Source organism: Delphinus delphis, chromosome 2 (genome assembly GCF_949987515.2).
Source record: "Delphinus delphis chromosome 2, mDelDel1.2, whole genome shotgun sequence".
In the NCBI taxonomy this organism is placed as follows: domain Eukaryota; kingdom Metazoa; phylum Chordata; class Mammalia; order Artiodactyla; family Delphinidae; genus Delphinus; species Delphinus delphis.
In genome coordinates, this window is record NC_082684.1 from 48,677,109 (window position 1) to 48,701,137 (window position 24,029).

At 41.0% G+C, this 24,029-nt stretch overlaps 1 non-coding gene across 1 annotated transcript; it reads right to left on the bottom strand.

The window, feature by feature from the left end:
• Positions 1 to 23,359: 23,359 nt before the first annotated feature.
• Positions 23,360 to 23,463, bottom strand: LOC132421260 (U6 spliceosomal RNA). Its single transcript, XR_009518547.1, has one exon. It is a non-coding gene; the product is annotated as a U6 spliceosomal RNA (small nuclear RNA).
• Between the last annotated feature and the right edge of the window lie 566 nt (positions 23,464 to 24,029).

Genomic DNA, 24,029 nt, shown 5'->3' on the forward strand with positions numbered 1-24,029 from the left:
CAGCATAACTGATTAGCTTGGTGATGATGATGATACTGCCACTAACAATAGCAATAACTTGCTGTGTGTCAGGCCCTATCCCAACTACTTTACAAATATTGCCTTGTTTAATCCTTCCACAGCACAATGTGATACCATCACTTACATTAAGTCTGTCTTAACTTATACTACCCTCACAGCTGCCTTGCTTAGTGACTCTGCTAGATGCTGGAGACTAGTGTGTAAAGAAGTACGTGCAACACGTTCTAAATGGTATAATGTGCCTGGGGTCACATGCAGGCGTGGTAGTGGTCGAGAGGGCGAGCTCTTGCATGGGAAGCCCTGGCTAGAATCCTGACCCCACCCCCTTGGGCAATTGACTTCACTTTTCTGTGCTTCTCTGTCTTCATCTGAATCCAGGAGATAATAGTGACTTCCTCATAGGGGAGTGGGGAGGATGAAAGGAGATAATCTATGTAAAGTGTTTAGCACAGCACTTGCACATAGTAACTTCAATACGTGTTTGTCATTATAACCATAATTCAGATGAATGGTGTATTTGTTAGGAAAGGCATCAAGGGGTTGGTGAGCTCCAAGATCTTGGGAGATAAGAAGGTAGAACATTCTGGGCATGCTTTATTCACTGACTTTCATCACAATGTCAAATAGATTAATTTAGCAAAATCCACTTTAAACATCTTTCGTGGGTCAAATCCTTTTTGAAAATTACAACCCGAAGTGGTGCTTTATATGATATCGCTCAAGTTCAACCTGCCTAACGTCACACCAGTGTTTTTGAGCAAAGCAGATGCTATGATAGTATAAGTTAATATAAAGTTACTATGGGATAGATTGGAAGATTGGGATTAACCCATACACACTACTATATATAAAATAGATAACTAATAAGGACCTACTGTATAGCACAGGGAACTCTACTCAATACTCTGTAATGGCCTATGTAGGAAAAGAATCCAAAAATAAGTAGATATATGTATTTGTATAACAGATTCACTTTCAGGTGTGTTTGTACACCTGAAACTAACACAACATTGTAAATCAATTATACCCCAATAAAATTTTTAAAATATATATATGTAGTTAGTATGAGTGATGGTGAATGCGGCGAGCCGTTTCTGACCGGCAGAATAACGAGCCGCCACACGCAAGATTCTTCTCGTATCACACTTTATTGGAGCACAGCTTGGTTGAAGAAAGATGGAAGGAAGACCCCGCAATCCTATAGCAGTCTGCTTATATAGGGATTAAGAACATGTGTCGCTCTGTGATTGGCTTTCGCCGATGGTGCGATTTGTGAGCCAGCATCGGATAGGTCGCTACTTTAAAACCTCATTAGTATACTTAGCGCAAGCGCAGTGGCCACAGGAAGGATGACTCAGCTTATTTCAGCTTCCTGCCGCGTAGCAGTTAGCTGACCGCGCCCTACAGGTGAAACTACTCTTATCAATTCCCCTTATATGACTGTAAGATGGGAATAACACCACATATGTCATTGTGCTGTGGAAGGATTAAATGAGGCAATATTTATAAAGTAGTTGGGAACAACTGAAACCCAGTTAATTCAGACTGCTTGTAGTGTGCGTCTCTTGCCTTTGCCTAGACAGCATTTGCTCTCTTCCTCTGGTAAAACCACCCAGCTTTGCTTTGGGAAATGGCCCTTCCGCATTCCATGGGGTTCTGACCTGGTCCCTCATCCCAGGCCACAGAGACTCATTTCTGTTTCCTTCTGGATTTGCTCAGCTCATAAGATGAGCAGCTGGGTTCCTGACGGTATTTTCACCCATGCTATGGAGAAAGCCTGCCCAAGGTGTGGAGAGCCAGTCAGAGCTCCGAGGAGGTCACTTGAACCTCTGGTCAGATGTGCCTGAAACTGGACACACACCTGGATGCCCCTGACTTGTGATTTAATAGTTCTCCCTTTTGGTTAACCTATTTGAATTCACTTTTCATCTTTGTAATTGAAAGAGTACTCCACGTATACTAGTTATAAATGCTACTTGAATATATCCCTAAGTTTTGGGTATACTGCAATTTTGTGTTTTATTACTTACAGAACATTTTTTGTCTGTTCACTGCTTACAAAAAAAAATAATAACAATAATTCCACCTATGCCTGATCTCTCTGCCAGCCTGACGACAATTATTAGGTTAAGTGATTTGTTCAAGGAATAAGGAGCAGAGGTGGGATTCAAACGCAAGTTTGTCTGATTGTAAAATCTGTGAGTTTTCTGCTACACCAAGCCTCCTCTTCAGCTTGAGGTAACAGTGTTTTCCATCTGAATGCTTTGACATTATGATGAAAGTCAGTGAATAAATAGATTAATTTAGCAAAATCCACTTTAAACATCTTTCGTGGGTCAAATCCTTTTTGAAAATTACAACCCGAAGTGGTGCTTTATATGATATCGCTCAAGTTCAACCTGCCTAACGTCACACCAGTGTTCTTGTTTCTGAGAGAAAAACTTGGTTTTCTTTCCTGGGAAACATGGAATTAATGCATATTTTACAGTGACTTCTATGCGAGGTAGATGATGAAGGAGTAGGTCTGGGAGTGGCATTTGCCTTCAAGGAGCTTGAACTCCAGTGGGGAAGATACACAGTGATCTAAATCTCTTCCAAGCCAGTTGGATATATGCTACTATCAGCACCAACAATGGGGCTACAGCCACGGAGGAAGGGCCAAGTATTAGTAGGGATGGTACGTCAGGGAAGGAAGACTTCAAGGAGGCCGAAATGTTGAGCTACGTCTTGAAGCAGGAGAAGAATTCCTCAGAAGAATGTATCCTTAGGTGATCTAAGAGTTCACGGTCAAAGCTGGAGCCTAGGTTTCACGGTTTGCCTGCTAGCTGCAGACACTGCTGGGAACCCGGAATACAACAGGGATGTAGACAGAGTCCTCGCCCACACAGTGCTTACAGTTTGGCATAGACAGACCAACAAGGGTATGCAAGGTGGAGTGAGTGACGCGCGTAAAACTCCAGTAAGTGCAGGGCGCCTGGGGAACGTAGGGGTGGCGCAGCCTTAGGCGGTCGGGAACCTCTCAGACGGGATCTCATGGGTGAGAGGGGGGAGCGCCACCAGGGGGCACTCTTGAGAGGCTGCGGAGCAGTGGAGGCCGGCGAGAAGACGACTGGTTGAGGGAGGGGCAGGTTGTTTGCTAGAGCATTTCCAGGCGGGCTGGAGCCAGGAGAGGCAGTAGAAGAATACGTCAGGACCACCTGGAGACCGCACGGAAGAGCGCAGTGAGGAGCTGGGGTGGCCCCTGATCCCACCCTCTGCCTTAGACGTTGGCGTAAAATCCGGCAGAGATGAATTCAAGGCTCGCGACAAAAGACTCCGGGTGTCTCTCTCTTCTAGCTCGTTATTTAATCCCTCCTCCCTCAACTCAGCCTCACAGAGAGTTCTGGGTTTCCACGTCCTTCTACGTTCCTTGCCAATGGATAACCTCGCAGAAACGGCCTCCTGGAGACCACCTAGCGAATCGCCCCGCACCCAATCCCCGGGCTGTTCTTCCCTTTTCTATCTTCGCTTTCTCGAAGCTGCGTAGGCTGCAGCTCGCCTCTGCCCAGAAGGCTTGGTTGGCAGTAGCTCTCACCTCGCCACGGGGGGAGCTGGGCAAGAGGGGAAGGGAGAGGGGAGGGGGAGGGGAGTAAAAACCTCGGGCTCTGCTTTTCTCTCTGTGGCCCGGGCCGCCAGCCCCGGGTCCTGTCCCCTCCCCCGTCCGTCAGTTCCGCTCAGGTCTCCACTTGCGCACCAGCTCTTGTGATACATGGACGCCTCTGGTAACCCTGGCCTTCGGGGTTTCTCTCACGTATCCATATCTGCCACTCCATCCCGAAGTGTGAAGACGGCCGTGTTAGAACTTCTGTGTGTGGATTTTGTCCGCCTTTATGAGAGCCTAATGGAAACAGAATGAGGCACAGAGGACAGCCTTTGTAATCCCTGGCCCACCTCCCGATTCTTATTATACAGGAAGACCCTTAGAACTCTTTTTTTTTTTTTAAGCTTGCTTTGGGGATAGGAGAGAGAATAACTCTAGGATAATAATTTGTTCTCCAATGGTGGGTAGCAAAGGTTTTCATTGACACAGGGAGCCAAGCCTTGGGGCCACTGGGAGAAAAGGGGTGGCAGGAGGACCCCTGAGAATTAAGTGGGTGCCAGTTATTTTCACCAGAGAGCCTGTCCTCAGCCTTTATCACGATAACAATTTATAACAATTTATTCTCCTGGGTTTTAGTCACTAAAAGATTAAATACATTTAGATCTTTTTTGATAAGTTTTTTAAAAAAATTATTGAAGTATAGTTGATTTACAATGTTGTGTTAATTTCTACTGTACAACAAAGTGATTCAGTTATACATATATACATTCTTTTTCATATTCTTTTCCATTGTGGTTTATCACAGAATATTGAGTGTAGTTCCCTGTGCTATACAGTAGGACTGTGTTGTCTATCCATCTTATATATAATAGTTTGCATTTACTAACCCCAAACTCCCAGTCATTCCCTCCCCTCTCTCCTCCCCCTTGGCAACCACAAGTCTGTTCTCTATGTCTGTGAGTCTGTCTCTGTTTTGTAGATAAGTTCATTTATGTCATATTTTAGAGTCCACATATGTGACATCATATGGTATTTGTCTTTCTCATTCTGACTTACTTCACTCAGTATGATAATCTCTAGGTCCATCCATGTTGCTGCAAATGGCATTATTTCATTTTTTTTATGGCAGAGTAATATTCCATTGTGTATATGTACCACATCTTCTTTATCCATTCATCTGTCGATGGACATTTAGGTTGTTTCCATGTCTTGGCTATTCTAAATAGTGCTGCTGTTAACATTGGGGTGCATGTATCTCTTCGAATTATAGTTTTGTCTGGATAATATGCCCAGGAGTTGGATTGCTGGATCATATGGCAACTCTATTTTTAGTTTTTTGAGGAAGCTTCATACTGTTTTCCATAGTGACTGCACCAATTTACATTCCCACCAACAGTGCAAGAGGGTTCCCTTTTCTCCACACTCTCTTCAACATTTGTCATTTGTAGACTTTTTAAAAATTTTTTTTGCAGTACGCGGACCTCTCACTGTTGTGGCCTCTCCCATTGCGGAGCACAGGCTCCGGACGCGCAGGCTCAGCGGCCATGGCTTACGGGCCTAGCCGCTCCGTGGCATGTGGGATCCCCCCGGACCGGGGCACGAACCCGTGTCCTCTGCATCGGCAGGCGGACTCTCAACCACTGTGCCCCCAGGGAAGCCCTATTTGTAGACTTTTTAATGATGGCCATTCTGACTGGTGTGAGGTGGTATGTCATTGTAGTTTTGATTTGCATTTCTCTAATAATTAGCAATGTTGAGCATCTTTTCATGTCCATTGGTGCATATGTCTGTTTTTGTGCCAATACCATGCTATTTTGATTACTGTAGCTTTGTAATATTGTCTAAAGTCTGGGAGAGTTATGCCTCCTGCTTTGTTCTTTTTCCTCAGGATGGCTTTGGCTATTCTGGGTCTTTTATGGTTCCATATAAATTTTGGGATTATTTGTTCTAGTTCTGTGAAAAATGTCTTGGGTAATTTGACGGGAATCACATTAAATCTGTAGATTGCTCTGAGTAGTTTGGCCACTTTAACAATATTAATTCTTCCAATCCAAGAGCATGGGATATCTTTCCATTTCTTTGAATCATCTTCAATTTCCTTTATTAATGTTTTATAGTTCTCAGCATGTAAGTCTTTCACCTCCTTGGTCAGGTTTATTCCTAAGTATTTTTTGATATGATTTTAAAAGGGATTTTTTTTTTCTTTTACATCCCCTTTCAAACACACTTGGATCTTGAATGTGAATGTAGGGAGTGTGGCTGTAAAATAATGCCACTGACACATCAACAAGGAAACCATACTCCTCCTTTGTGTAATCTGTTGCATTGTTGACGGTGTACCTCGAGGGGGCAGAAGAGGATAAGTTTTCCTCAGAAGCCTCTTGGTCTACTGAAGTATCAATACTATTAGGCCTCTGGTTCTTCTCTAGCTTTCTCTCTATATCTACTTCAGGCTAACTCTCTCAAGAGAAGTTTTAGAGGAAATTACAGTGCAATCTTTGAGGCAGGAAGGTTGTCTACCTCACTGATTCTCAAAGTGTGGTTCCCAGTTTCCTGAGTGTCATTGAGACTCTTTCAGGCAGCCCATAAAGTAAACTGTTTTCAGATAAATACCAAGGCATTATTTACCTTTTCCCCTGGGTTGATGTCAGAACCAATGGTGCAAAAACGATGGTCGTTAAAACTGCTGGCATCCTAGCAAGAATCAAGATAGTGGCACCAAACTATTAGTAGTCAATGTATTCTTCACCATCACACATTTGCAATAATTTTTTTTTTAATTACCAGTTTCACCTAAGAATGTCCTTGATCAAACAGTAAAATTCTTAATTTTATTCAATTTTGACCCTTGGATTCATGTCCTTTTACTATTCAGTGTGACAAAACGGGAATACCCATTAAGCAGTTCTACTGAATGTCCAAGTAGGAAGGTCACCTTGAAGGAAAGCACTTGCATAACCTGAACGAGAGTCCCTTTTCTTCGGAACACCATTTTTACTTCAAAAAAAAAAAAAATCTGGCAAACAAATTACGGTTTTTCAGACTTCAGTATCTGGCAGATCCTTTCTCAAAAATAAGGTGAACTTATCCCTTTAAGGAAATCAATGATCAGTATTTGTGCCAAGATAAAATTTGAGCATTCAAGTGAAAATTAGAAATCTGGAAAACTTGTATCTACCACAGTTAACTTCACAAATTCTCTATATTTGAAAACTTTTCTGATGAATTTGGTGGTGATGTTAATGAATTTTGGTATTGCGTAGTGAAATGTGTGAAAATTTTGAAGTTCTGCGTAACTCAGTGAACCACCATGACCCTATGCGTGAGTAAAAGATTTATTCAAACCACAAGATTGCTCAGTGGATTTTAGTGTAACAGAGTACAAAAAAAGGTCATTGATATGGTTTCAGATTCCATCTTGTTGCTACTCTTTAAGAAACGATCATTTTGGCAGTTTGGTGTAGTACAAAAATCAACAGCCACCAGCATATCTGAAAAGCTGCTGAAATACCTCTCTCATTTTCAGCTCCTTCTCTGTGTGAGGCTGGATTTTCTTCACATACTTCAGCCAAAACAGTATCTCACGACAGACTGAATGCAAAAGCAGATATGAGACTCCAATAACCACTAATAACTAATTCTACCGTGTTTTGAATAGACATGCAAGGAAATGGGTGTCTTGATTTGTTCCCTTGTCATTTAACTTCTTCAGATAAACATGGCTTCCTTCTCTGTCTACAAACTATCTTCTTTAGAAAACAACAGATCTTGACCAAGATAACTTTCCTTGGCTACTATGCTTTGCTAACAGCTGTGCGATACCTTCTGTTGTAAATGTTGTGTAGTTAACAAATACCAGACAGTCCACTCAAATACCCTGAGGAAAATAAGGTCAAGAGTTGGAATTTACCCACAGCCATATAGTAAATAGCAGAGGCCTAACTAAAACTCTGGCTATATGATTCAAGGTCATTAGCTTCCCTATTATACAGCTCCCTCTGGAAAGTAGTTCCCACAGGAGGTTTGTTGGAGGAGGGAGGGGGAAAATTTAAGAGGGCAAGCAATTCTGCATTTGGAAAAGACCCAATCTGTCTCACTTAGGCAAAACTGAAGAGGGATTCTTGTCTGTGCTAGGTGATGGAACAGAACTACGTGCAAACAATTCAGATTCTTTACTCAAGTGACAGGCAGTTGTGGAAATAGGGGGGAAACAATATTTGCTCCACAATCAAATGCCATGCTCCTTCCAGTTGAACCCTCAAGAGGGCGCTAGAGGTTTTAATCTCTCTTTGCAGAAGCAAGTGAAATAGCCAGATACTGGTCATGGGGTATTGGGCTCCCTTTTACACTGCTGTGTCTTCACTCTATCCATTTGGTATGCCTGCATTTCAAGTATAAACAGACGAGCAGGATAAAAATCAAGGGAGGAAAGCTATGTATACAATCAAAATGATGATTTCTTCAGAAGCTGAGTAGTTTATACAATCTGTCATCCATGTCTCTTCCATTTATTCTGTTTTTGTCCTTCATACAACTCCCCCAGAGACTTGGCAGCTCTAACAATATTTACATTTGTATGGTCCCTCTCAATTTTCAAGGTATTTTCACAATCATGTCCTCTGAGCCTCAGACAGAGCTTTACCTCTGTGAAGAAAGTTAGGATAAATGTTATTTTCCCATGGTACCTTTGGTAAGCAGACTTGTTTAAACATGATGCACAAGATCATTCTAGACTGCCTGAACTATGAGCTGGTAGGATAGAGAGGAACTACCCCAACGCAGCCTCCTATAGGACCAGCACCACCTTCCACTTGGAGGAGAGGAAGCATCAGAACCCAACGTTCCCCAGACCAAGGAACCAGTGTTTCTGACTCAGTCCATTTAGGGTGGGGCCCGAGAACATGAATTTCTATCAAATTCCCACTAGATGCTATGGTCTGGGGACTACAGTTTCAGAACCAGTGCTTTAACTCATACTCTATGTTTGCAAAATTGGTCTACAACCTTGTTGCTAGATGGGTGGCATCCATGTCCACGAAAGAACCCACCTTTTATAAGCAGCCCTTTTTACCGATGGGAAAGATGAATAGAGATTGACTGATTTGTCCAAGGTCACATCGATAGAAATCTGGTATAGTCTGAAGTAGACCCAAGGTCTTCTGATTCCTAATCAAAGGTAATTCCTTAAGCTATTAGTCTATTGTAACTTTCTTTAATAGCAGACAGGGACGATTGGCAATTGTTACATGTTCAACAAATATATGTTTAGTTGAACTATTTTGCTGAGCATGATCTAAGTAAATAGCAAAGGAAAAATAATCCTCCCTATTTTTATCCAAGACACATTATAGGAGATAAAAATGCCCTTCAGCGTACCTAAGAGCATCAGGAATAGAAGTATATAAAATACTTAAATTCTGCTCTTTAGAATTGCATGTCTGAATGCTGTTGGGTTTCTAAAAATAATGTATTTCAATCCAATTTAATTTTTTAAAAATTTAAAATTTGTATTGAGTGAGTTAATTTACAATATTAGTTTCAGGTGTACAACATAGTGATTCAATATTTTTATAGATTATACTCCATTTAAAGTTGTTATAAAGTATTGGCTATATTTCCTGTGCTATACATGGTAGTTTGTACCTCTTAATCCCCTACCCCTATCTTGCCCCTCTTCTTTCCTTTCCCTACTGGTAACCACTAGCTTGTTCTCTTTATCTGTGATTTTGTTTCTGTTTTGTTATATTCATTTTAATAAAAATGTTTTGATGTTTACTATGCGCAAATAACTCTGCTGGGGCTGTAAGTGAGATCTGGTCCTTGACTTACAGGAACTCATAAACTAGTGGGAGGAAGCCGAATGTTCATAACTAACTACAGAATTACATCAGATGCAATGTGATATCTACGAAAATCTCGAGGTCCACAGTATACAGTGCAGGGAGACAAAGAGGGGAGAAATAGGTTTCATTTAGGAGAGTTAATGAAGGAGTTGTGGAAGAAGTAGCATCTGAACTGGTCCTCTGAAAGGGAGGAGGATTTTGCCTGGTAAAGATAGAGAGGAAGAATCTTCTGGGCAGAGAAAACTGCATTGGAAAAGATACAGGCAAGCACAGAGCTTGCTTGGGGAAGAGCTACTTTTATATGTGGTCTGGGAAGGACACAGGAGTGCAATGTGATTCAACTGCAAGTCATTGGGGACGGCCAAGAATAACAGTTCTGAGCCAGGAAAGACATGAGCGGAGGGGTGCTGTAGAAGGGAGGAGAAGAGACTAGTGAGAACGTGGAACCCAGTAAGGAGGACCCTTCAGAAGTTGGCATGAGGGAGAGAGTGGGTTTGGGGTCTTTTGTAGTAAACCTGGTTTTGAACCCGTTTTCACTTACTACTTCTGTGACCTTAGGCAAAATATGACTCTTTTTGGACTTTAGTTTTCTCACCTGTAAAAGGAGAGGGTAGATGCTGGCTAGCATCTGTCTACCCTTAACATTTTTTTTTTTTTTTTGCGGTACGCGGGTCTCTCACCGTTGGGGCCCCTCCCGCCGCGGAGCACAGGCTCCGGACGCGCAGGCCCAGCGGCCACGGCTCACGGGCCCAGCCGCTCCGCGGCATGCGGGACCCTCCCAGACCGGGGCACGAACCCACATCCCGTGCATTGGCAGGCGGACCCCCAACCCCTGCGCCACTAGGGAAGCCCCTACCCCTAATATTCTTTGATTCCAAGAACCTTATTTACCTTCTGCTGCAAATCTAATTCTGGATGGCTTGAGTCAGTTTTGTACCCTTCACCTTTCTAAAATGGGTATGGTTCCTTTGGGGATCACAACGTGAAATAAAAGACAATTGAAAGTCCCATTGATCTGGCCACAGTTTGGCGTAGAAGCGAGAAAATGAAATTCTTGAATTAGAACTTATTCAAACCTGTCTCACTTATAACTTATTTCAACTGTACCAACTTTTCAAGCATGGTTGATTTGCAACAGAGAAAATTTTATCTTGCTGAGTTTACAACCTCATGGGATGGAAGCACGATTCCAGCTCTGAAAATGTGTGGGTTACTTCTTATATAAACACAAGGGTTTGCTTTAGGGGTAGAGGCCAGATTTCATGACTGTAACTGGAAATCTTAGGGAACAGATGAATCATATAAATACATCACTTCAACCGGAAAGTGAATGTATCCTCTTGTTAGTTTATCTCAAAATGCTTTGTGAAATCTAAGAGCTGGAGGGACCCACAGCCCAAGCCATGTATGGGATGTGATGATCTAGCATAGTCTCCAGCCAAAAGACCAAATATTGCCTTTTGTTCTTTCCTGGGGTGGGGGGGAAGGATATGGAAAACAATGCTCTGGCCACAGAGAAGATTCAAGGGAATAAAAATGAATCATCACCAGCCGCCAGGAAACACCAGGAGTTCTCTTAATGGAATGAAGTCCTCCTGTACCTTGGGTGGGAGCAGAGGGAGTGAGGGGAAACGACAGCTGGTGGGGAAGATGGAAGCTGGAGAAAGGGACACTGCAGCAGGACTGAAGCTGGCAACCATGGCAGAGGAACAAACCAAAAGGGATGTGAGTGTATGCAGGTTTCCTGTGATGTCCCTTAGGGAGATTGTTTTCCAGAGCTGCCCTCCATGATTTCCTAATCAGCTGCCTCAGTCCCTAGTCTCCACCCTGTGCAATGTCATCTGCATAAAAATGTGGAGAATGTAACCAACTATTCACTGTGTCCAAAAGGGCTCTGCAAATTATGAGGCTGCACGTGCAGCCCACTATATAAAGGGCCTCCCACCAGCAGGCTGGGAAGGGGAACTGCTGCCCTAGGCCAGGGAGGCCCAAGGGTCAAGTCCAGGCCGTAAACTGAAGCTTTGGGGGAATTTCAGGCACATCCTGCTGCTTGCTGGACCCCGAGGCATGGGATCTGGGCTGGATTCTCTCTTGCTTCCTGTGCTCCTTTAATTAACTTAATTAGTTTATTACTTTTTAAGCGTCCTAATATCTCTCCATTTATTTGGGTCTTCTTCAGTGTTTCTATATAAAGTCTTTTTTAAAAAATCTTTTTTTATTATGGTCATTTTCAAACATACCAAAAATAGAAAGGAAAGTATGTCGAATCCTCACAATCCAGCTTCAATATTTATCAGTATTTTGCCAAATTTCTTTCACTTATGTCTCCTCCACTTTTTTTTCCTATGGTGTATTAGAGCAAATTCCAAATACATCATTTCAACTGTAAAATCTTGAGAATGCATTTTAGCAGTAAGGTCTCTTTTTCCACATAATAATACTACTATCATATGTAATAAAGTTAGTAATTTTTTAATATATAACCATGGACAAAGACCATATATTTCTTACACCATAGGATTCAAACAAGATCCACACACAACACACATTATTTCCTCTTTTTTTTTTTCATGCCATTTATCTGTAGGAGAATTTTGATCAAATGTTTCTATAGCGTTTTCATAACCTAGATTTGGCTATTGCATCCTTGTGGTATTTTTCCAAGGATTCCTAGTTCCTTTTTATTGGGAAATGGTATTTAGAGACCACCATCTGGGCATGAGGCATTATTCTTTGCTACTGAATTGTCATTGTTTTGTGGACTTTTCAGAGTAAACAATGAGAAAATATATACATTTGAAAATGAGAAAAGCTGAGTTCTTACTGATATTTACAATTTAAATTTAAGATTACAGGGTTTTTTCTTAACTTACTTGTTTTGTGTTTGCATCTCACTTCTCCCTTGCTGAACAGTTTGGCTTCTATGATATTAATATCATTACTAATTAGCTTTAGTTTACAACACGTTTAATGCAGGTTAAGATTTCTTTGTAATAATTCCATGGGGGCAATATTATCTCTTATGTCTCTGAGGATATTAATTATAGGGGTTTTTTTTTTGCATTGATATATTTTTAATTCGTTTTATTGTTTCTGTTTTCACTGTTCACATTTTCTTAAAGATCTGGTGCACCTTGGCCGTTGATTCAAAAATAAGAGATACTGGGCTTCCCTGGTGGTGCAGTGGTTGGGAGTCTGCCTGCCGATGCAGGGGACACGGGTTCGTGCCCCGGTCTGGGAAGATCCCACATGCCGCGGAGCGGCTGGGCCCATGAGCCATGGCCGCTGGGCCTGCGCGTCCGGAGCCTGTGCTCTGCAGCGGGAGAGGCCGCAGCGGTGAGAGGCCCGCGTACCGCAAAAAAAAAAAAAAAAAAAAAAAAGATACTAAAACATCAGTTTTACTAATAACAGTAAGATTACTGACATGAGTATAATATCAAAGAAGTTAAGTAAAAATCCCATAATCTTGTATTTGAATAGGAAATATCAGTATGAATTCATTTTTTGTCTCTTAAAATCAATTAAAAAGAACATATTTCATTGCTTTGTCTCTTAAAAAGGCCTAGAAGCAATGAATTTAGTAGTAATAAGCCCAACAAGCATTCAGATTATGGTCTCTAAATACCATTCCCACTAAGAGGAACCAGAACTCTTTGGGAAAATGCCTGATTCCAAGTCTAGGGCAGGAATTAAAAGGTGAGTCCGGGACATAGTTTTATGTCAAAGAAGAAACAGGAAGTGTTTCAAAACAAAGAGAGTCACATCAAAAGGATGCAAAAGCCATCCTTAAGAGGCTCTCACTGGCCAAAGAAGGGGCAGTTTGAACATGAAAAATAATTAGAACACATCAGATAACTAAAAATTCATGAGGTTATAGTGATTTTAAAAATATGTCATTGGTCATCTTTGGAGGTTGCTAGAGCACCAAATCATTACTAAAAAATGTATTAAAAAGGGAAATATCAAGGATTTTTTTCTGCCTTTCCTGTATGTACTGTCTTTCACAGTAACCAAATTGTTGATGTGGAAAAGTTCTTTATAGAATAATTCAACCAGTGAATGCAGAAGGAATGATGGAATTATAAAATCATCATTTTGCAACCCCTAATAAAATAATGGATCTAGGCAACAATTATCAATGTTTGCTAAAACAATTAGGTTAAACTCAATGAAGAACTTCATAATGGAAATATTAGACTGCTATCACTTGAAGCCACTGATCAATCTTGGTATCATTAAAGGTAAAACAACTGGACTGTATAATGATGTCCTACAATAAGAAAAACACACCACCCCCTAGGAAGTATTCTTGCCTAAAAAAATCACCTGAATCTTATCAAGCCAGTAGGTTAGCTATCAGTTTACAGAAAACAAGACAAGAAAAGAACATTTTAAACAAAACCACTAAGATGCAATAAATCAAATCTTGAATGAGATATTCTATAAGCCAAATGAGCTAGTTTCTCCAAAAAATAATGGCATAGAAAATAGAGGGATTGATTTTTAGAGAATAAAAGATATTTAAAAGATAGAATAACTAAATCCAATGTATGGACCTTGTTTGGATCCTGATTTACACAACCTTACTGTAAAATATATCTGAGATAATCAGGGAAATTTGAAGATGGACTTAGTATTCAGTTTTATAAAGGAATTATTTTAAGTTGTATTATTATCAAAATGGCATGGTTGCCATTTTTTAAACTTCTTTATAGTAAAAGTTAGATGCATATCGAAGTATTTCCAGGTGAGTAAATATGAGGTTTGAGATTTGCTTTAAAATACTCCAGGAGAAAAAAAAAAAAAAAGATGGCGTGATAAAAAAAAAGGAGAATAGGTTTTTAGAAACTGCCGATAAATTGGTGAAACTGGATAATAGGTACATGTGAGTTCATTATACTATTCTTTGTACTTCGAAGTTTGAAATTTTCTATCATTAAAGGTTTTAAAAATTAAGGAAAACATGAATTGTTGGTGAATAAAATCTAAGATATCTCTAATAAGCATAGTCTGAAATGGGACATTTCTAAAAGAATATTTAAATGAACAAAATAACCTGATGAATTAACAATCTCCTCTGTATAGTTCCATTCCTCCCTATATTGGCACCAACAAGTTTTCTAGAACCCAATCACCTCTCTTCCATATGATTCTAGTAATACACAGACAAATCCCAATTCCTCTCTTTTCTTAGAGCTATCTCCCTTCTGTTTATATTTGTAATGCCACCTAATCCAGGCCATGACAAAATTTCCCATGACGGATATGATTTACAGGACTTCAGTTTGTCTTACAAGGTTATATCTTAGCTTTATTTTTCCAGAAGTCACTGAAGGAGGCACCTAAGTTACATAAGTAAGCCCTGTTTGAGTCACAGTACAAGTCACAATACAACTCATTCCTCCTAAGCGAGGTTGGTTCTTCTCCACTGGTGAGTCCAGGCTTCATCCCTGACACAAAAATAGGGGCCCATTTTTCTCCCAAGCCTGTTACCCACCATCTACATACTACAGTGACCATAAGCAGGAATGAATATTTCACTTTCTGAAAACTAGCTTTTTCACAACACAGCTAACAACTAGCCTGATTCAAAATTAAAACCCTCCCAGTACAGAATTCTCCTTCTCTTCAGAGGCAAAGGCTGGGGGGACAAATGCTCCTTGTGCTCTGCCCTCGAGGTCAGCAGATTGAATGTGGCCTTGTGTGTGCTGTGAATGTACACTGAATGACATCATGCCTATTCAGTGGACTTTCCAGCCACCAGAGTCTCACTGATGACCAAAATTTTTCTTTTTAGAAAGGCGCTCTTCTTTGACTTATGAGATTGTTTTACTATCCTGGTACTTTTACTTTTATTTCCAGCCTTAGCCATGATTCCTCCTCCTGACTTGTTCCTTTTCCTCTCCTTTTCTCTCCTTCCCTCACTTTTGCTCTCCCCTACCTTCCCCTGTTCTTTCCTCCCCTCCCTTTTCCTTCCTCTCCCTTCCCATCCTCTCTCCCTTTCTCTTTCCATTCTCCATACATAAAACTAATATCAGCTATCAATTTTAGATGAATAAATGGAAACCTTCTGTATCACTTTCACCAGGTTCCAATCCTGCATCTCCGACAGACTACCAGATATTTATAATTGGGCATCCCATTATTAAATCCAAAATAAAACTCATAATCTCCCAAAGAGATTCTTCTTTCCATTTTCTTTAACTTTGTAAATGACACTTCCAGTCTCCAATCTGCCCAGACTTGGAAACTCGTAGCCATCTCTAGTTCTTTCCTTAACCACTATGGTGAGCCAGGCACTGAATTCTGCACTTTCAATCTTTAAAATGCATCCTAGCTCATCCCTCCTCTCCATTTCTACCATCACCAGGTGGTCTGGGCCCTTGTTGGGCTGAATTATAATACAGGGCCCTCTATGCTCCTCCACCCTCTATTCATTTTGTTTTCCTTGGGTCCACTGGGCCCACGCTCACCCCAGAGGATTCTCATTAAAACACTGCTTGACTCATACCACCCCTAAAACCTTGTATGATTATCTAATTAAAACTTCCCTGTAGAAACCCACATCCTCAGGCTGGCATTTGAAACTTCTCATAATTATTTCCCCCCGATGTGTCCAACCTTCCATCCATCCAAAATCATTTCCTCCTGCCTCTGTACATACAATTTTCATCTCCTGTCCAAACCTTTCCTTGTACTTTCATTTCATTCCACACTCCCTCCTCTCTGCCTATCTATGGGCTATCCATTCTCCAAGTCCACATGAAAACCTCTTCCTTCAGAAGGGGTTTATGGATGAAATGACCAGATACCTGGCTTTGCTTTAAAATAATGGGCAGAGGAAATGAAGCAGGTATCCGTATATGTGGACCTTCCCTCACTCAAATGCAATTAGTTCCCCCAAATAGCTTTTATTTGGGAAAATAAAGAAATATTTTAAAAATGCTCCTACTGAGACTTCTCTGGTGGTGCAGTGGTTAAGAATCTGCCTGCCAATGCAGGGGACACGGGTTCGAGCCCTGGTCCGGGAAGATCCCACGTGCTGCGGAGCAACTGAACCCATGCACCACAACTACTGAGCCCGTGTGCCACATCTACTGAAGCCCACGGGCCTAGAGCCGGTGCTCCACGCCAAGAGAAGCCACCACAATGAGAAGCCCGTGCACCGCAATGAACAGTAACCCCCACTCGCCGCAACTAGAGAAAAGCCCGCGTGCAGCAGCAAAGACACAACACAGCCAAAAATAAAAAAATAAATTTATTTTTAAAAAATGCTCCTACTATATAGGGAGTGCCCTATTTTGGAATAGATTGCAGTTTGAAGAGGGAAAATATTGGTGGCCTGAGAATGAGGACATAGGGTTCTAGTTTTTAAGTGCTGATTATTAATAAGTTTTGTTTATTCCATTAACCTTGTTTCATCATATATACGTTCTTCCATTGCTTTAGTTCATTGTCTCACTCATGGAGGTTGATTTCTTGAATACTTCATGTTCCTTGATTGTGAATTTAGCTTTGTGATTGAGATTCCTGTTAGATTCTCTGCTGCATCTGTTTGCATGGTCTGCCTGGGAAAGAGGCAAGAGTTGCCCTTGTAGCTTGCCTCCTGGCCTGCTTCAGGAGGAGGAAGGACAGGGTGTGCCACCTTAAGGTCAGGGCACCTTAGTGGTTGGTCTGTTAGATGTTGGTACTCACCACTCCCTCCTGAGGTCATCATTGGCTGCTGCCCTGTCTCTGACCTGATAGAGCCTGGGGGCAGACACCCCATCATTGCTTCCTGGCTGCTCTTGCTATGGTATCAATGCCTTGTCTATTGCCCTGGAGCCCTTTCTGCTGCAAGTCTGTGTAGCCTCCAGGTGTACCCTCCACCCCCAGTAGTCTGTGCCTGCCTTTCTCAGCAGTCTCAGATGAGTCTAGTCTACAGATTTCCTTTTCAATCCAACCGCCTCAACATTTATCCTTTAAATTCTTAATCTAGTTTTTAAGCAAAATTATTTCTAGGCACTCAGAGGAAACTTCAACTTGTACTTAGTACACCATTTTGGAATTAAAGTCTCAGTTTGGGCTAAACTGGCCAGGTATCTCAGAAGCCAACCCATCGATGGCCATTGAGATTAGTGCTTATTCACCCACCTTTGCCAAAAGTGAGACAAGAAGAGGACATGAACTTCTGGTTAGGAAGCAGGGACAATTTATTTTTCTTAAAACTGATTTCCTGTTAATATCTGAGTGGGAAGTTAGAAGTTTGCATCCAAAGAATTTTTTTTGTCCTTTAGGAAATAGGCCGCTCAAAGTCAGAAACACAGAAAAATATCTCCACGTATTTGCCTGTTGGAGTTTGAAATTACAGAATCCCCACATGAGTGGATGTCAAGCCCCTGCATCTGGCAGGGCTCCTCCTCTAGGCTGAGATGCAGTTTGGGTCCACTCAGCTGGAGAATTTATGGACACCTGAGTCCAATCCAGCTGAGTAGGGGAGAGGCTTGAGCGGGAGCCAGCCAGGTGCAGGCCATGCTTAGGGCTACATCTGGGGAGAGGGGATTCCACGTGGGTGAGGGTCAGCCTGAGGGCTGAGTCAGAAGAGCAGAGAGGATTTCGAGGGCTCTGGAAGTCTCATTAGACCTTGGTGGTGAGATGAAATTTGGGCGTTGATCCTCTGAGCAGGGTCAGACCCTGTTGAGAGAGATTCTAATCAGGGGCTACTCTCTTATTTCATGGAGAAGGGGGAAAATTGCAAGGTCCTGAACAACAAAAGAAACCTTTTAAAACTCTCCCTTCATTTTTTTTTAAAGGGGAAGCATGTTGGTTTATTCAGGTATTAATACAGTGTAAATAGGATTTAATAATTTAGTTAAGAAAGCATTGCTGGGGCTTCCCTGCTGGCGCAGTGGTTGAGAGTCCGCCTGCCGATGCAGGGGACACGGGTTCGTGCTCCGGTCCGGGAAGATCCCACATGCCGCGGAGCGGCTGGGCCAGTGAGCCATGGCCGCTGAGCCTGCGCGTCCGGAGCCTGTGCTCCGCAACGGGAGAGGCCACAAGAATGAGAGGCCCGCGTACCGCAAAAAAAAAAAAAGAAAAAGAAAAAGAAAGCATTGCTTTGTTTGCCTTCAGGAAGCTGTATAAAAAGATCCAGGACCCCTTGACCGTTTTCTAAAACTTAAATGTGTGTGACCTACACAGGGGTGGGGTTAGGGAAGTAGGGTGGTGACTGGGTGGGAAAGGATAGTTTTACGCCCTGATGATGTGTTCACCTGGTCACATGGTTTTGTAAAATTTGCAAGAGTAAAACCAGAGTCTCCTTCTGTGCTGACTCCCCTCCATCACCATCCCTTCATATCACATGGCAGCCATGTGATATTTTGGGGTATTTTGGGGTCTGGCTAAAGGAGTGTTAAAGACACACATTGAGTTTGGGTTCAGTGTGATGTATAGTTTGCAGGTTCTCTGGGTACAGTTATTTCTGGTGGTTTGAATATACGAGTAGCTCTCAGGAATTCTCTTCTTAAATGTTTTAAATTGAGCTATAACTCATATATCATAAACTTGACCCTTTTAAAGCATACAATTCAGTGATTTTAGTATATTCATAAGGTGGTGCAGCCATCACAACTAATTCTAGAACATTTTCATCACTTCCCGAAAGAAGCCACATCAGTTCACTACCTGTTCTCTCCCTGCCCCCCACCAGCTGACTCCTAATCTCTAAATCCCCTCCTAATCAACTTTCTGTCTCTGAATTTGCTTATTTGGCACATTTCCTATAAATGGAATCATACAATATGTGTGCTTTTTGTGCCTGGCATTTTTCGCTTAGTACAGTGTTTTCAGGGCTCATCCATGTTGTAGCATGAATCAGTATGTTATTCCTTTTCATGCCTGAATAATACTCCATTTTGTTCATTCATTCATCAGTTGATAGATATTTGGGTTGTTCCCAGGAATGCTCTTCCTAACCAGTGTGTTAACTCATTCAGCATGAAGGTCCAGGGCCAGTGGTGGTATTATTCTATGAACATGGCTCAGGGTCCCTGAGGCCAGAAGTGTGAGAGCTATAGAGGAAAAACAGGTTTGGAATAGAGTCAGAAGCTTTCATGCTAGAGGAATGACTAAATCTATGTATTCTTTCCACAGAAGTGATATTACAAAATTGTTGTCAGAGACTATCGAAATATTTGCAGCCAAAAAATCTAGGAAAACCTATTATAGTGGTATGTGAGGTAGTCAGTCAATTCAAAATCATTTTTCTGAATTTGGGGATATTTTTGGTAATTATCAATTTTTTCAAAATGTGTGATTTGTGGTTTATTTTCTCGTTTTAAATAAAAACTTTAAAATATAATTTTATATTTGTAATTTTGTATTTTTTTCTTAAAGGAAGTCCCCCAAGTTATATGTATAAGTTGCAACCCCTCAAAACCAGGATCCACCCTGCCCTAGGGCCACACTTTCAACCTACTTTCCTTGTCCTATACTTAGAGGTGGTCAGGAGCTTGTTGAGGGACTTCCCAGGGAATTATACAGCAAGCTGTTCATTTTGTGGTTTTCCCTCCCTCTTATTGTCCACTTTTTTCTTCTTGGGAGTACTTCCAGGGGAAGCTAGTTCATGCAACACCTTCATTAATGTACAATACCTTCAAGAATTGCTGTAATTGATTGTATTCCTCTCTATGCTCCCCTTCCCTGTTGCAGAGTCTACTTACCCATAATTCAGACATGGGTTTGGCCATGTGACTTGCTTTGGCCAATGGGATGTGGACAGAGAAGTCCACGTGATATTTCCGAGCGCCAACTTCAGGGGCTTCGCAAGTTAGATCCAGCTCTAGGAGCCTGTGGTCCTTCATCGTGCATCCTGGAAGAAGGTATGCAAGACAGACCTGCATCCTGAAACCTGTATTCAGTCTGAAGAGGAGCAGCTGCCGCTGACCTGCAGACCATGAGTGAGAAATAAATATCTGTTATTCTAAGCTACCGAGATGGGGGTTGTCAGAAACATAGTAGAATTGCAGCAGGAACTGACTTATTAGTTGCACATTCCCAATCCGAACAGCAGAGCTGATATCATTTATCTCTCAGGAAGAAGCTAAACTTAGTCCCAAAGCTCAAATTTCCAAGATCCCTGACAGCAGATCCCGATACCTCACCTTTCCAGGTTCCCATTTTACCATGCTTCCACCTTGTAAGGAAATCCATTTCTGAGTTAAGGTCGTGTCTCCTTTTCTTCTTCTCCCTTCGGGTATAATTTTAAGTACAAATTATTTCACTGTTTACACTTTCTGTAATAGTATTTTTGCCACTTCAATTAAACTCCAGATGCAGCCCACTACACTTCCCCTCTCAACAGTGGCTGCACCAATTTACATTCCCACCAACAGTGTATAAGGGTTCCCTTTTCTCCACATCCTTGCCAACATTTGTTATTTGTGTACTTTTTCATGATAGCCATTCTGATATGTGTGAGGTGATATCTCATTGTGGTTTGATTTGCATTTCCCTGTTGATTAGTGAGGCTGAGCATCTTTTCATGTACCTGTTGGCCATCTGCATTTCCTCTTTGGGGAAATGTCTATTCAGTTCTTTTTGCCCATTTTTCAATCAGGTTGTTGTTGTTGTTGTTTTGATGTTGAATTGTAGGAGCTGTTTATATATGTTGGGTATTAATCCCTTATTGGTCATATCATTTGCAAATATGTTCTACCATTCAGTAGGTTGTATTTTCATTCTGTTGATGGTTTCCTCTGCTGTGCAAAAGCCTTTAAGTTTAATTAGGTCCATTTATTTTTGCTTTCATCTCCTTTGCTTTAGGAGACAGATTAAAAAAGTTATTGCTGTAATTTATGTCAAACAGGGTTGTGCCTATGTTTTCCTCTAGGAGTTTTATAGTATCTGGTCTTACATTTATGCTTTAATCCATTTTGAGATTACTTTTGTATATAGTATTAGAGAATGTTCTAATTTCATTCTTTTACATGTAGCTGTCCAGTTTTCCCAGTACCACTTGTTGAAGAGACTGTCTTTTCTCTATATTGTTGCCCCTTTGTTGTAGATTAATTGACCATAAGTGCATGGGTTTATTTCTGGGCTGTCTATTCTGTTTCATTGATCTACAAGTCTGTTTTTGTGCCAGTACCATACTGTTTTGATGACTGTAGCTTTGTAGTATAAACTTAAGTCAAGGAGCATGATTCCTCTAGCTGTGTTCTTCTTTCTCAAGATTGTTTTGGCTGTTCGGTATCTTTTGTGTTTCCATACAAATTTTACAATTATTTGTTCTAATTCTGTGAAAAAAGTCATCAGTATTTTGATAGGGATTGCACTGAACCTGTAGATTGCCTTGGGTAGTATGGTCATTTTAACAGTATTGATTCTTCCAATCCAAGAACAAAATTTTGCTATTTGTAGCAACCTGGATGCACTTGGAGGGCATTATGCTAAGTGAAATAAGTCAGACAGAGAAAGACAAATACTGTATGATATCATTTGTATGTGGAATCTAAAAAATACAACAAACTAGTGACTATAACAAAAAAGAAGCAGACTCACAGATATAGAGAACAAACTAATGATTACTAGTGGGGAAGGAAATGGGGAGGGGCAGTATGGGGGAGGGAATTCGGAAGTACAAACTATTAGGTATAAAATAAGTAAGCTACAAGGACATATACAAAATGGGGAATATAGCCAATATTTTATAATAGCTATAAATGGAATATAACCTTTAAATATTGTGAATCACTATATCATACACCTATAACTTATATAATGTTGTACAGCAACTATACTTCAATTAAAAAATTAAAAATAACAAAAAAAATTTTAATAAATAAAAAAGAAACAACTTTAAGTACCAGCTATAGGGGATTGGTTAAATAAGGTATATCAATAGAATGAAATACACTGTAATCATTAAAAGTGATGCAGTAAAAATCTACTTAGTGACATAGAAAGGAGAAGGTTACCAAACAGAATGAACAGTATAAACTCATTTTGTAAACACAAAATACATGTATAGGTCTAGAAAGATATATGCCAGTTATTTACAGTGGTTATATCTGGTTGTTAGAATTATGGGTGATTTTTATTAATTTCATTTAGCTTATATTTTTTGTCTCCTTTGCTAACCATATTTCCTAATGTTTTAATTTTGCAGTAAAAATTAAGCCAATGTATTGTTATTTTGACCCTTACAACTGTTTTAGATGGATTGAGAGGACTTCTTTTCCTCTTTTTTTCTCTTTAATTTTTTTATTTCATTTTGTAGACACTCAGGGGTTGGGAATAAATGATGGGCTTTAACACAAAGGTGACAAGGATGATGATGGAGGTGGTTCCGTTCATAAAGAAGACAGTAAAGGTCCAGGCATGCATATATAAAGGGCATGAAATGCAAGGTTACCAAAGTGATATAGGCAGCACAGGTAAGATGGATTTCCTCCTGTGCCCTTCCTATAAAAGGTTAAGCAGATACCAATGAGCTTGGGATTTGCATTTCCTGATGGAGTCCAAATCAACACAAGGTGATACCTTCCCATCCCCAAAGGCCTGTAGGTTATTTTACTATAGAGCCTTGGTTGGGGAGGAGGGGACAGATCCAACTGAGAGAATTTTCAATTCATTATATTTTCCCCATGAGTCAGAAATGAGCAACCTTTTATTGCTTGAGGATCAATGTAGGAAAAATAAAATTCCCAACAGGCTTAAGTGATATGCAGCAGGTCACACAGGAAGCTAGAGGTGAAGTCAGACTGATTTCCAGCACTATACGTATTCCACCCATGTCATCTCAGTAATTTCTGAGGAGACTTATGATGGTGGCAACGTTGACAAAGTTAACTCAAAGCGGAGAAACAAGACATCCTCAGCCTAAGCATCTGTCTGAATCATTCGGCGCCATCATATAGATAGATGGTTCCTAGAAAAAAATACGGAATACGTCATGATTTTGTGTGTCATCCCTGGGCAGGGGCCATGCTAATCTCTGCATCGTTCCAATCTTAGTACCTGCTCTGCCAAAGTGAGTACAAGAGGACCTCTTATTGTCGACCATGACATGAGCTCTTTACCTTTTTCAGAGAAGGGGCGATTCCAGATTCAGTGTTTCCTTTCTGAAATAGACGATGGCAAAGAAATAAAATCAATAAAATGGAAAAGCTAAACTATAGGGAGAGAGAAATAACAGAAACATAAAATTGTTCAACAATGTGATCAGCTAAAAAAGATCAGAGTAAGACTGTGTCTAAACAAAGGTGGTTAAAGCAGAGGCTAGAGCTGGGTTTCTTCATAACAGGCCCTTCTTACAGGCTGAGCGTCCTCTCTGGCTTGATGATGATGCAGAAGACAGACTTGTGGTGAGCTGGAGGAGCCCGTTGTGCGTCTCTCTTCCTGGCTCTGCATTTAGTGAAATCAGCTATGGTGGGAGCATTTACACCACAAAATGAGCAAATGCTATAGATCAGGGCTCTTTTCCTTGGAGAACTAGTTGTTAAAGGTTTACCAGCGCATCACTGTGACAAACCACAGTAACCTTTCAGAGGAAAATCCAGAGAATATGAAGCAGTCCTGGCAGAAGTTCAAAAGTATACGAACCC